The sequence below is a fragment of the Elephas maximus genome, chromosome X (genome assembly GCF_024166365.1).
Source record: "Elephas maximus indicus isolate mEleMax1 chromosome X, mEleMax1 primary haplotype, whole genome shotgun sequence".
Classification (NCBI taxonomy): domain Eukaryota; kingdom Metazoa; phylum Chordata; class Mammalia; order Proboscidea; family Elephantidae; genus Elephas; species Elephas maximus.
Window position 1 is genome coordinate 76,102,334 of NC_064846.1, and position 12,839 is coordinate 76,115,172.

At 38.1% G+C, this 12,839-nt stretch overlaps 1 pseudogene; it reads right to left on the reverse strand.

Moving 5' to 3' along the window:
* Positions 1-216: 216 nt before the first annotated feature.
* On the reverse strand, positions 217-1,970 carry LOC126068729 (polyadenylate-binding protein 1-like; annotated as a pseudogene).
* Positions 1,971-12,839: the final 10,869 nt, after the last annotated feature.

Below are 12,839 nucleotides of genomic sequence, written 5' to 3' on the forward strand. Positions count from 1 at the left end.
CTGCAAACACCTGCAATACCACAATTTTTTTTTTAATCGTTGGCTTGGATATTGTCCTGAGGCAGAAGTTTTAGGATAAATAGCCAGGGCCTGGGTTGTTATATTTATGTTCTGACAGGGTGACTTGACTTGTGGAACCAGAGGTGGTCTGAAGGTGATAAATGATGGCTTAGGTGCTGTTGCTGCGGCTGCCATGTGGACAGCATGATGCATTTCCTAAGATAGATGAGCTTTGGTCTTCACCACAGATTTGTGAAGAAAAGCACTGTGATGTTGAGGCTGAGGAAGAATTAGCATGAAATTATTTGATGATGACGATGCTGCCAGGTGAGAGTTGAGTATAGGATTAGCTCCAGCTCTTGTAGTAGCCATTCTCTGCATATAGTTGTTGGTGAAGAGAGTCTGGCACTACTCCTTGTTTTGTGCCACAGCCACACACAGTGATTTGGTGATCATAGTTCTTCCATTCATTGTTATGACGGCTTCATTAGCTTTATCACAAGATGTAAAGCAAACAAAGCCAATGCTTTTGCTGCACACAACTAGCCTCCATCATGACCCTGGCGGTAGTGATTGTACCCAAGAGGGAGAATTCTCTTCTTAGTCATTTATCATCTATATCATCTTCAAGATTATTCACAAAAAGATTAGCGTCTTTGCACCTCGTGATGTACCCTGTTTTATTTGCTCAAATTTGTGTTTTAATTCAGATTGCCTCACTCCTTTTATCTGTGCTCTACTAACATAAACTTCATGTCCATTGAGGACGTTTCCACTTATTCCTTCAGTAGCTTTTTGTGGATCTTCAAAATTCTCAAAACTCACAAATCCAAAGCCTTTGGATTTTCTACTTTCATCAGTCATAACTGTCACACTTAAGACATAACCAAACTCATCAAAAACCTCTTTAAGACAATCATCATCTACATTGTATCCAAAATTCTTTGAATAAACATTGGTAAACGTTTTTGCTTCAGCTCTGAGTTATGCTTACCTTTCTTTGTGAGGCTTAAACTGACCAACAAAAACTTGGCTATCCCCTTCATCTTTGCAATGGCTCTTCTAGCAGTTTCTGATTTCTCAAAATGCACAAACCCCTAACCCGTTGATTCATTTTCATTGGTTATTACTTTGCAAGAAAGAATTTTTCCAAAGACAAAATGTTTCATAAAGGACCTTATTATCAATAGCATTAGCCAGAATTGTGATGAACGTACGTGTGTGTGTGTGTGTGTGTGTGTTGTTTGTAAGGCTTTTTTTAATGCACAGACGCTTTGCATATTTTAGTATTAAATTTAGCCCTGTTGCTTTTTTAATGATTGTATACTAAAAATGAACTCAAAATTTTAGAAAATATATTTTATAATATTTCATTATACCCTTTTATTCTTGTTTATTTTCTATGCCAACCATAACACCCTAGTTTATAGTTTATACTATAATTGTCCATGAAGCTGTATTATCATAAGGTTTAGCAATTCAATAAAAGGCATGAACTCTGACCCAGCAGTGTTGTTTTAATTTTCATTAATAGTTGTACAAATATATGCTGTGAATGATAGTAGGGGCACAATTAACACTTAGCAGAGAAATTTAAGCTCTTGTCCTCCAGACGATGTCATCTACACCAGTAAACATTGACAAAGGTTTAGCAATGCAGTAAGCAAAAACACACTGTAAATTTTAATATGTTGAGGATCATTAACCTCATTGTCCCAATTTGTTAAAGTGCCAAGTAATGATTTTACAGAAAATTAGACTTTAACAGGCAGAAATGAATTTATGTCCTTCTTGTTTTTATGATGCATGTAATGATAGATGTACTATCACACAAGCTGTTAGGTACACAACATCTCTTAATGTCCTAAAGACAATGAAATATTACGTGTCAGTAACTGATCAGTGACTGTATAAAACACATTAGTGGTTTTTCTTCTTTTAGCTACTTTTAATCGGAGCTCATTCGTCATGGCTTAGAAAGATGGAATGTTTTCAAGCCATTCTTACTGGAAAATTGCAGTGAACCTTTAAGTAAAAAAGACAATAGTTTCAGGTTAGTAAATTTGTTTTTGTAATATACCTTCTCCTAACTTGTCGGCTATCTTGTTATCTGACATTTCACATTTACGACAATAGTAAAAATCTACTGTCTACTTCGCACATTAACGACATACACCTGTAGTAACGAACAGTAATGAACATTGTGGTGTAAGGCAAAAGTAATGCTGGCTTTGATGGTTAAGGTTATGTGTCAACTTGGCTGGGCCATGATTCTCAGTGGTTTGGTAGTTATATAATAATGTAATTTGGCAGCTATGTAATGATGTAAGGAAACCCTGGTGGCGTAGTGGTTAAGTGCTACGGCTGCTAACCAAGAAGCCGGCAGTTTGAATCTGCCAGGCACTCCTTGGAAACTCTATCGGGCAGTTCTATTTTGCCCTATAGGGTTGCTATTAGTCGGAATCGACTCGACGGCAGTGGGTTTGGTTTGGGTGATGATGTAATTGGGCAGTTATGTAATGATGTGGTCATCCTCCATTTAGATAACACCAATTTTGCATATGGACTTGGTCTTTGGAAACTAATCATGTCCATAAGCGAGGAAATGTGTAGTCGAAATTTATATTATATTCAGTCAGGTGACTTCTCCTTTCTCTCTTCTATATATACCCCTTCAAGCAAATTAGAAAACTTTTTAATATTATCAGGTTTTTGACATATGCATTTTTAATGTCACACTTTAAATATCATCACCAAATGAGAAATACCTCTTCATTGAATTTTTTGTTTTCTTTTTATAATTTCCTCCTGGCCTACTCTGTGCTACAATCACTGATTTTTACATATTGAAAAAAAAAATAGAGAGAGATTGAAAAGAGTACCATTCCAAGACAGAAGCATGATAAGTTCCAAAGTAGGGAAAATAATGAAATAATAAGCTCTCAAATCTTTATAGTGAGAACAACCAGTTACTAATTTTATTTAGAAAAACAATGAACTGCTAAAATATATTTATACATTTTTGGTCCACATATTTAGCTAAAGCTTGAAAGCTAGTATAATATTTTTAAGGATACAAAGACTCTCTTTAATTCATAACGTGAATGAGCACCACTGAATTAAATAAGCTTTATCCTGAAGAGTAGTCAGGTCTACTGGGCTGCAAGCCAAAAACATAATTTCTTGATTCTCTTCTAACTTGAAGAGACAATTCCTTATCCTCTTTGTACCTACTCAAATGAAGTTACAAAAATAAATGAGATTACTGAGGTATTGTCAAGTTTCCTATGGCTAAATGGGGACAAATGGAGACATTGTTTTAGATTACTTCATAGGTGGTACTTCAGCTCTTTTTCTTCAGACAAAGGCTGTTTGATAAAGCAAAATAGATTATTAAAATTAACATCCTTCATATAACATAAAATCTTCACTTGAGTTTTTTATATTCATATTGCTATGAATTGCAAATTTCTCAAATATTTTTTAAATTTATCAATTTAATTTTATTGATTAAATAAGCATTCATTAAAATAGTAACTTTTGATTCTAAGTTTTTGGACAAAATTGGGAGTCTCTTCCAAGAGTCTGAGAATGAAATACTTACAAAGACTTTTTCAATAAATTCCCTCCACTTTCTACCAAACATAAGATGAAGTAATATTTTGATATTACCTCCATGGGTTTCTTGTCCCTTGGGTAGTAAAATTTTTTTGATTAACTGTTGAAGTGTTTCAAAGTTCCAAAAATATACTCAAGACCTCAATACTAGCCTAAGAGAAAAGAGAGAAAAACAGGTTTGCCCACAATCATTCACTATGAACAAGACCTAGATACTATTCATTCTCTCTGCTGAGGTGAGCGATGTTACACCAAAATAATTAATGGTGACAAAATTCTTTCTTTCTTAATTGGATCATTGAAGAGAAGCTTCTATTCTCAACAGAGATGGTATGAGGTAGCAAACAAGCAGAAATTCTTATTATATAATATACAGATTATATATTAAACAATATTGTATAAAATGGGGGAACATAGTATACTCTCATCTATTCACTTGTTACAACTATATAAAATTACCTCATAGGATTAGAATGGCTTAAGCCTTGCCGTATAGTACCCCCCAATGATAGTTTAGTATTTCCCTATGTTCATGGATTAAGTATAATTATATGGCAGATGGGCAAGAAAACTTATAGTTGTCTCCAAAGGATTGTTTAAAGATCTCTGGCACAGAAGACTAAGCCATGAAAAGTCTTGTGGGTTGTGCTAAAGGCTTTAAATTTTCTTGTGATGGTAGTGGAGAACCACTGAAAGGTTTTAAACAGATTAATAATAAAGATCACTGAGGCAGTTTGGGTGTGTACGTTGTGTAAGAGGATGGGGGAAGGATGGACCATTGTTAGACTAGGTATTGGGAAACTGGTCAGAAGGCAGTCCCTGTGAGAGATAATGAGAGATTAAGAATCTAAAGAGAGACGGGGCCAAGATGGGAACTTAGTCAGATGCTTCTGTTGATCCCTCCTACAACAAAGACCTGAAAAAACAAGTGTATCGATTATATATATGACAAGTTAGGAACCCTGAGCATCAAAGGCAAAGTTAAGGAATCAGACTGAATGACAGGGGAGGGAGAGACGGTGCAGAAGCAGCAAGGAGTTGCTGAGCCCCCACAGTGCCTCAGCTCTGATTCCTTGGTGAGATCCTTGGTGTGATTGCAGCAGGGCACAGCTGCTTCAGTGAAAGAGGCAAGCAGAGTGGCACACCCCTGACCCTATGGCGTGTCTACAGCAGGCCTGGCCGTGGCATTTAGGAAGCAGCTGCTTCAACATAAGAAGGCAACCGAAGTACCAGCACCCCGACTCCCTGGTGTGATGGCCACGGGACTGGAGGTGGAGTTTAGGACACAGCTGCTTCAGCAAAAGAAGACAAGCACAGGACGCAGCCCTAATCCCCTGGGTGATCTTGGCGGGGACCCAGCCAGCACACACAGGCTACACATGCCTCTGGAATCTGAGAAAAAACAGCCCTCTCAGCACAAGATAAGACATTTTGTCTAATTTACTGTACATGGATCTAATAGCTCCTTCTTTTGAAAGAACTCTCTCCTATCTGTCTGATCCCTGCTCCCTCTGCCCCAGCCAGCTTTATTAACAGTTGATTTTCCTGGGCCTGAGATAGGCCCCAATGCTCTCCCTGAGCCATTCTCCTGGCCTTGGAGAAGGAACAAATTAATAAATGGGGAAAAAATACTCTGCTTACTCTTCTAATCTGCAAGCTCAGAGCAGAAGCAGCTCCAGTCCATGCACAAGTGATCCACAGATTTTGTCTTTCACTCCTGTATGGATCCAGGTGGCTATTGTATTGCAAGGGCAAATCTATTTGGGGTCTGACTGTAACTGTTTCAGCTGTGTGGTGGAGAGGCAGATTTTGGAGGTTTGATACCACTCTGCCTATTAAACAGGGCCTTCACCTATCCACAGCAGGGGACTGAGGACTGGAGGTTCCAAGGGGTCCAAGGGCAGTGGTGCCTACCAGTCCTTACAGGTATAAGCATTAGGTGTCTAAAGTACAGCTGCAGAGCCCACCCACCAGAGCACTCTAGAGAAAAGGGACACTCCTTCACTGACACTTGGCGGAAGGCTGTCAGCCCCTTGCCTTCCTCAGAGTGTGACCCCCCCACTGCTACCAGAAACCTATACACACAACCATCACCACTACACCTCTAAGATAAAAGGTGAGAGTCTACACCACACACTAAGTGACCAACTATCAGGACACCTGAGCTGAATCTATATGGGAATATTGAATGGACTCCTGGGCTCATGTACCTAGTAGCAGTTCTAGCCATCTGGTAACAGAACATTAGCGCTTCAAAGGTTCCAATAATCAAGTTAGCTCACTCTAGTAGCCTATTTGGGTATATTAAAACAAAACAAAGCAAGAGACTGTGACACAGTGAGCAAACAGGAAATAAATTAATGCAATAACTTATAGATGGCTTGGAGACAACAGTTGATATCAAATCACATAATAAAGCAGACCATTATTGTGTCAACAAACTCCCAAAACAAAGACACAAGGATTCTCCTGGGTGAAGATGTATCCTGGAATTACCAGATATAGAATACAAAAGATTAATATACAGAACACTTCAAGACCTCAGGAATGACATCAGGAATGAGATTAGGCAACATGCAGAAAAAGTCAAGGAACACACAGATAAAGCAGTTGAAGAAAATAAAAAAGATTATTCAAGAACATAATGAAAAATTTAATAAGCCACAAGAATCCACAGAGAGACAGTGATCAGAAATTCAGAAGATTAACAATAAAATTACAAAATGGGACAAGACAATGGATAGTCAGAGAAGCAGAATTGAGGAAGTGGAATGTAGACTTGGTGAGACTGAAGATAAAACATTTGGAAACAACATACTTGAAATAAAATCAGATAAAAGAATTAGAAAAAATGAAGAAACCCTGAGAATCATGCGGGATTCTATCAAGAAGAATAACTTCCGAGTGATTGGATTACCAGAACAGGCAGGGATGACAGAAAATACAGAGAGAATTCTTGAAGATTTCTTGGCAGAAAACTTCCCTGATATCATGCAAAATGAAAGGATACCTATCCAAGAAGCTCATCAAACCCCAAACAAGGTAGATCCCAAAAGAAAGTCACCAAGACATATTATAATCAAACTTGCCAAAACCATAGTTAGAGAGAAAATTTTAAGAGATATAAGCAAAAAGTCACCTACAAAGGGGAATCAATAAGAAGAGGTTTGGACTACTCAGCAGAAGCTGAGCAGGCAAGAAGGCAATGGGATGATATACATAAAGTATTGAAGAAGAAAAATTGTCAGCCAAGAATCATATACCCAGCAAAACTGTCTCTCAAATTTGAAGGGGAAATTAAGACATTTACAGATAAACAGAAGTTTAGGGAATTTGCAAAAACCAAGCTAAAACTACAAGAAATACTAAAGGGAATTCTCTGGGGAGAAAACCAATAGTATCAAATATTAACCCAACTATAGAACACAGAACAGAGCAACCACATATCAACTCAGATACAGAAATCAGAAAAATGAATCAAGATTAAAAAAAGCACTCAAAACAGGGAATCTGATGTCATTATGTAAAAGATGACATTAAATCAATAAAGAGGGACTAAATAAAGTAGACATAGACCTTACATATGGAGAGGAAATCAAGATGATATACGAAGTGGAGGCGGAGCCAAGATGGCAGAATAGACAGACACTTCCGTCAAGCCCTCTTTACAACAAAGACCCAAAAAAACAAGTGAAATGAGTATATTTGTGACAAGCTGGGAGACCTGAGCATCAAAGGAAAGTTTAGACAACAAACTGAGGGGCAGGGGAAGGAAGAGACCATTCAGAAGCGGAGAGGAGTTACCAGACCTGAATCGTGGAGAGCCCTCAGGCACCATTCCTGGACTGGTGGCAGCTGAGGTGGCGGCAGCGGTAGGCTGGTACTGAGCTTGTACTAGTGTTTCGGCCAGTTTCCTCAGGGAGAAGCAGCCAGCCACACAGCCCACTCACACATCTGGAATCTGAGGAAAAGGGTGTTTTCGGCAAAAGTAAAGTACTTGCGTATATTTTACCATGCCCTCCCCCAACCCAAGCCAGCTTCAGCAGCTGAATACCTGGGCCTGAGATAGACCCTGGTGAGCACCTGGAGCCATCCTCCCAGCCATGAGGAAGGAAAAAATTAGCAACTGGGGGGAAAAGATAATTTGCTAGCTCCATTAACTGGGGCAGCCCAGGACAGAAGCGGCCCCTGTCCAGGCATAAACTGCCCGTGGACCTTGAGCACCTTTCCCTCCTGCATGGACCTGTGTGGGCCTATTTTGGGAGAATAGGCCCTTGTTGGCAAATTCCAACCATTTCAGCAGTGCAGTGGAGAGGTGGGTGTTTGATGTTTGACATTGTTTTGCCTATTAAACAAGGTCCTCACCTACCCACATAAGGGACCTAAGGACCGGTGGCTCCACGTGGGTTGCCGAGCCACCCGCAATAGGGGTCCAGGGATAACTCGTACCCCCAATTTTTACAACAAAAAATTTGGGTGCCCATCATCCCTCTGCAGAGCCCACACACCAGCAGGCTCTAGGGAAAAGAGATGCATTTTCCTCAGAGACAATTATGGGTTGGTTCTCAGCCCCCTGCCTTGTTCAGAGCATTACCCCCTGCTGCAATCAGATACCGGTAAATACTCCAATCACCCCTGCCCCTCTAAGACTGTAGGACAGAGCCTGTACCACACACTTAATATCAGCTACCTGGAAAACTGAGCTGAATTCATACAAGAAAACTGAATGGGCTCCTAGACTGATATACCTGATAACAGCTCTAGCCAGCTGGGAACAGGACACCAGAGCTCCAAACGTGAAAATAATCAAGCTAGCTCACTCAAGCAACCCATAGGGGTATACCAAAACAAAACAAAGCCAGCAGCTACGACACAGTAAGCAAGCATAAAGTAATACAATAACTTATAGATGGCTTGGAGACAACAGTCAATATCAAGTCTCATAAAGAAACAGGCCATGATCACCTCAACAGGCTCTCAAAACAAAGAATCCAGGGATCTTCTAGATGAAAGTGCATTCCTGGAATTACCAGATGCAGAAAACAAAAGTTTAATGTACAGAACCTTCAAGACATCAGGAAGGAAATGAGACAATGCACAGAACAAGCCAATGAAACACACAGATAAAGCAACTGAAGAAATCAGAAAGATTATTCAGGACCATAATGAAAAGTGTAATAAGCTAGAAACATCCATAGAGAGACAGCAATCAGAAATTCAGAAAATTAACGATAAAATTACAGAATTAGATAACTCAGTAAAAGTCAGAGGAGCAGAATTGAGCAAGTAGAACCTAGAATTTCTGAACTTGAAGATAAATCACTTGGCACTAATATATTTGAAGGAAAATCAGATAAAAGAATTAAAAAAAAATGAAGAAACCTTAAGAATCATGTGGGACTCTATCAAGAGATATAACCTATGAGTGATTGGAGTACCAGAACAGGGAAGGATAACAGAAAATACAGAGAAAATTGTTGAGGATTTGTTGGCAGAAAACTTCCCTGATATTGTGAAAGATGAAAAGATATCTATCCAAGATGCTCATCGAACTCCACATAAAGTGGATCTTAAAAGAAAGTCACCAAGACATATTATAATCTAGCTTGCAGAAACCAGAGATAAAGAGACAATTATAAGAGCAGCGAGGGATAAAAGAAAAGTCACTTACAAAGGAGACCCAATAAGAATAAGCTCAGACTACTCGGCAGAAACCATGCAGGCAAGAAGGCAATGGGATGACATATTTAAAAAACTGAAGGAAAAAAATTGCCTGCCAAGAATCATATATCCATCAAAACTGTCTCTTAAATATGAAGGTGAAATTAAGACATTTACAGATAAGCACAAGTTGAGGGAATTCGTAAAAACCAAACCAAAACTACAAGAAATGCTAAAGGGAGTGCTTTGGTTAGAAAATCAATAATATCAGGTATCAAACCAGGACTAGAATACTGGGCAGAGCAACCATAAGCCAACCCAGACAGGGAAATCCAAAAAAAAAAAAAAAAAAAAGCCCAGTACAGGGTAACAGTGATGTTATTATATAACAGAAGACAACATTAAAATAATAAAGAGGGACTAAGAAATGTAATCATACCCCTCCCATATGGACAGGAAGATATGACGATACAAAGAAATAAAAGTTACTTTTAAATTTAGAAAAATAGGGGTAAATAATAAGGTAACCACAAAGGAGACAAACTATCCGACTCATCAAAAAATAAAATGCTAGGGAAAAATACAGACTCAGCAGAAACAAAATCAACAACAACAAACATGATGAAAGGACAATATATGAAGAAAATCTACTCAGCACATAAAATCAAGTAGGAAAAAGAAGCTGTTGACACACAAAAAAAGACACCAAAATGGTACCACTAAGTTCATACCTATCCATAATTACCCTGAATGTAAAGGGACCTAATGCACCATAAAGACACAGAAAGTGGCAGAATGGATTAAAAAGCAAGATCAGTCTATAAGCTGCCTACAAGACACACCTTAGAGACACAAACAAACTAAAACTCAAAGGATGGAAAAATATATATCAAGCAAACAACAATCAAAAAAGAGCAGGGGTGGAAATATCAATTTCTGACAAAATAGACTTTAAAGTCAAATCCATCAGAAAAGATGAGGAAGGACACTATATAGTGATTAAAGGGACAATACACCAAGAAGATATACCCATATTAAATACTTATGCACCCAATGACAGGGCTACAAGATACATAAAACAAACTCTATCAGCATTGAAAAGTGAGATAGACAGCTCCACAATAATAGCAGGACACTTCAACACACCACTTTCGGTGAAGGACAGGACATCCAGAAAGAAGCTCAATAAAGACACAGAAGATCTAAATGCCACAATAAACCGAATTGACCTCGTAGACATATACAGAACACGCCACCCAACAGCAACCAAGTGTACTTTCTTTTCTAGTGCACATGGAACATTCTCTAGAATAGGCCACATATTAGGTCATAAAGCAAGCCTTAGCAGAATCCAAAACATTGGAATATTACAAAGCATCTTCTCTGACCATAAGGCCATAAAAGTGGAAATCAATAACAGGAAAAGCAGGGAAAAGAAATCAAACACTTGGAAACTGAACAATACTCTGCTGAAAAAAGATTGGATTATAGAAGACATTAAGGATGGAATAAAGAAATTCAAAGAATCCAACGAGAACGAAAACACTTCCTATCAGAACCTTTGGGACACAGCAAAAGCGGTGCTAAGAGGCCAATTTATATCAATAAAGGCACACATTCAAAATGAAGAAAGGGCCAAAATCATAGAATTATCCCTACAACTTGAACAAATAGACAGAGAGCAACAAAAGAAACCCACAGGCACCAGAAGAACACAAATAATAAAATTAGAGCTGAACTAAATGAAAGAGAAAACAGAAAAACAATTGAAAGAATTAACAAGACCAAAAGCTGGCTTTTTGAAAAACTCAACAAAATTGATAAACCATTGGCCAAACTGACAAAAGAAAAACAGGAGAGGAAGCAAATAACCCGAATAAGAAATGAGATGGGTGATATTATAACAGACCCAACTGAAATTAAAAGAATCATATCAGATTACTATGAAAAACTATACTCAAACAAATTTGAAAACCTAGAAGAAATGGATGAATTCCTAGAAATACACTACCTACCTAAACTAAAACAAAGAGAGGTAAAACAACTAAATAGACCCATAACAAAAGAAGAGATTGAAAAGATAATCAAAAAACTCCCAACAAAAAAAGCCCTGGTCCGGACGGCTTCACCACGGAGTTCTACGAAACTTTCAGAGAAGAGTTAACACCACTACTACTGAAGGTATTTCAGAGCATAGAAAAGGATGGAATACTCCCGAACTCGTTCTATGAAGCCACCATGTCACTGATAGCAAAGCCAGGTAAAGACACCACAAGAAAAGAAAATTATAGACCTATATCCCTCATGAATGTAGATGCAAAAATCCTCAACAAAATTCTAGCCAATAAAATTCAACAACATATCAAAAAAATAATTCACCATGACCAAGTGGGATTCATACCTGGTATGTAGGGATGGTTCCACATTAGAAAAATGATTAATGCAATCCACCACATAAATGAAACAAAAAAGATAAGAATCACATGATTTTATCAATTGAGGCAGAAAAGGCATTTGACAAAGTTCAACACCCATTCATGATGAAAACTCTCAGCAAAATAGGAATAGAGGGAAAATTTCTCAACATAATAAAGGGCATTTATACAAAGCCAACAGCCAACATCACCCTAAATGGAGAGAGCCTGAAAACATTCCCACTGAGATCCGGAACCAGACAAGGATGCCCTTTATCACCACTCTTATTCAACATTGTGCTGGAAGTCCTAGCCAGAGCAATTAGGCTAGATAAAGAAATAAAAGGCATCCAGATTGGAAAGGAAGAAGTCAAAGTATCTCTATTTGTAGGTGACATGATCTTATACACAGAAAGCCTAAGGAACCCCCCAGAAAACTACTGAAACTGTTAGAAGAGTTCAGCAGAATATCGGGATACAAGATAAACATACAAAAATCTATTGGATTCCTCTACACCAACAAAAAGAACATGGAAGAGGAAATCACCAAATCAATGCCATTTACAGCAGCCCCCAAGAAGATAAAACACTTAGGAATAAATATTACCAGAGATGTAAAAGACTTATACAAAGAAAACTACAGTACACTTCTGCAAGAAAGCAAAAGAGACTTGCATAAGTAGAAGAATATGCCTTGCTCATGGATAGGAAGACTTAACATTATAAAAATGTCTATTCTTCCAAAAGCAATCTATACATTTAATGCAATTCTGATCAAAATCGCTAGGACATTCTTTAATGAGATGGAGAAACAAATCACCAATTTCATATGGAAAGGAAAGAGGCCCCAGATAAATAAGGCATTACTGAAAAAGAAGAATAAAGTGGGAGGCCTTACTTTACCTGATTTTAGAATCTATTATACCGCCACAGTAGTCAAAACAGCCTGGTACTGGTACAACAACAGATACATGGAACAATGGAACAGAATTGAGAATCCACACATAAATCCATCCACATATGAGCAGTTGATATTTGACAAATATCCCAAGAGAGTTAAATGGGGAAAAGACAGTCTTTTTAACAAATGGTGCTGGCATAACTGGATATCCATTTGCAAAAAAATGAAACAAGACCCATACCTCA